Consider the following 2500-nt stretch of genomic DNA (forward strand, 5'->3'; position numbering starts at 1 on the left):
GAAGAGGAGAAGAGAGGAGAGATGAGAGGATGATAGGAGAGGATAGAGGAGAAGAGGACAGAAGAGGGGTTGATAGATCCGGATAGGCTTGGACTGACGCTAAGTGTGATGAGCAGTGGGGGCTACTTGGCACCAGCTTTCTTTTCTAATCACTGGATGGGCAGGATGTGTCCAGTGCCGTTATGATCTCCTAATCTGGTCAATAGCCCTGAATGCAGCATAGCCATCGATGCTATCACACCCCACAGTGCCCAGCCTCCAGCTGCAACAGAGCCGTCTGGAGGGAAGAAAACTTCTCACACACACACACACACACAAACACACACACACACACGCATGCACACACAAACACACACACACACACACACACACACACACACACACACACACACACACACACACACACACACACACAGTGTCTCTTTTTCTTCCTCTCTCACACACACACACACACACACACACACACACACACACACACACACACACACTTCCTCTCACACACAGACGCTCTCTCTTTGTCCCTTTCTTCCCCAAAAAATACAATTTGTATGGCCAAAGCATACATGTACGTAGTAGTGTGTAAAGAAAGAAAACAAAAAATCATGCATCATACATTACTGCAACGGCAGTGTGTGTGTGTGTGTGTACGTGATGGTGTGGATGGGAGTACATGTAAGTGTGTGTGTGTGTGTGTGGCTTTGAGGCAATGTGTACGTGTGTGTGTGTGTGTGTGTGTGTGTGTGTGTGTGTGTGTGTGTGTTTGACTTTTTTGTGTGCTTCACTGATGAAGTGACTCCTTTTGTTTAACTCTCTCTCTCTCTCTCTTGTTTTCTCTCTCCCCATGGTTCTCTTGTCAAGACAATAAGGATGTGCATCTCATCTAGTTCACAGTCCGTGTAAAAACAGTGGTGTGCACCAATGGTGGTGACAGCATATGTGAGTCATCTTCCTTAAATGTCAGTGTTACATGAAACAACTCAACGCATTTGTGCTAGTCTGTACACTTGTACAGCTGTGGGACTCTTATGATGAACATGATGTTTGTGTTTTGCATTGTCGTGCCCTGGGTGAACAGGCAACCACTTGGCAGCAGGATGGTGTGAGGTGTACTTCCTTATGAGCCCCAGTCAGCGTTAAAACGCTAAATAAATAATTAAGATGGTGGGATAATTACTCACCTACACTTATCTACCCAAAAGGCAAAGCCGTCAACATAGTGAGAGACAGAGCATTGTGAGAAACAGGCCATTTTTCCCTTCAGCATTAGAAAGGATTAACCATGACAAGCTTCTTTCTCCCTTTCAGACTTAGTGGTTTTTGGTGGAGTCTAGTCCAGAGAATCTCCTCTCTGCTGGGACACATCTTGATATCCCCGATAGCCCCAATCCACAGGCCACCTCTCCATGACCATCTCACCTAATCACCACTTCAGAGGAGGCGGCTTACTGAACCAAAGAATGTTCCAGCACACACTGTTCCTACTGTCTCACAAGTCTTCACACCTACCACTGAGTGTGCGTGCCTCCTGTCATTACCATCCCTGCTGGTGAGACCGAGCACTGTACTCTCCCATATGGTTCAGTGCAGACAGTGGCCTGGATGCTAGCGGCCATCTATGCAGCCTTTTGCACTCACTTAGCAGCATGTATCAGCTATCAGCATTATAATATAGTATAGCCAGCCCAGAGGTGTAAAAGCCAGAAAATGAAATCTCTGCCACATATTTGCTCCAAGCGTTCACCAAACCAGCTGATTCTAATTGGCACAGCTTCTCAGCCAGGTAGACGAGCTGATATGTGAAATCACTATAGAACCAATGCATGGTAGGACTTCTATTGTCTGAAGCCGGACTTCTGAGTACACCTCTGAGTATTGCAAAAGATAGTGGATGAACCTCTTTGGTATAGCTGTCCCTTGACCAGTGTCACTTTCTAACAAATTAATATATTGTCTTTGGACGCAGGGTCAGCGAACAGAGGCAGGGACGCATTTATTCCTGCGTAGGCGTTACAGTGGCTAGCATAGTGCTTTACGTCGTAAAGATGTGTTTCTACTGTGCTAATCTGGTGTATAAAGGTCTCAGCATGTAGTGATCACTGGGAAAGATGCCTTATGCTGGGCTAATAAACACTTTCAAAATCTCTGTACATGTAATATGAGTCTATTAAATAGGCGCCTTTGTACAAGCTATTCAATGGTGTAGATAGTATCTTAAGATGCTGTAGTAAATCTTATACAGTAGATATGGATGTATATGAATATAGAATAATAGATGTCAAGATATCTCTTGACTGCTGGACTAATTTGGACTTAAAATGTCTTGCAAAGCAATAATCAATGCTTAGATAGTCTATCAGTAAGTAGCAATTAGTGCTGCGCATATCTAAGCCTTAGTCTTGCTCAGGTCTTATCTTGGCATGCTGAAATCCGATAGGATATTTTAATTTAAACCCAACAGTCTGCAGTAGACTTATCCAGGCCCATGTCAGGCAAAGACTAA

General features: G+C 44.5%; 1 protein-coding gene across 2 annotated transcripts in view; it reads right to left on the bottom strand.

The window, feature by feature from the left end:
• The window catches only part of ntrk3b (neurotrophic tyrosine kinase, receptor, type 3b), a 172836-nt gene that overhangs the window by 10823 nt on the left and 159513 nt on the right, over positions 1 to 2500 (bottom strand). The window lies entirely within an intron of this gene.

Source organism: Alosa alosa, chromosome 21 (genome assembly GCF_017589495.1).
Source record: "Alosa alosa isolate M-15738 ecotype Scorff River chromosome 21, AALO_Geno_1.1, whole genome shotgun sequence".
Lineage (NCBI taxonomy): Eukaryota > Metazoa > Chordata > Actinopteri > Clupeiformes > Clupeidae > Alosa > Alosa alosa.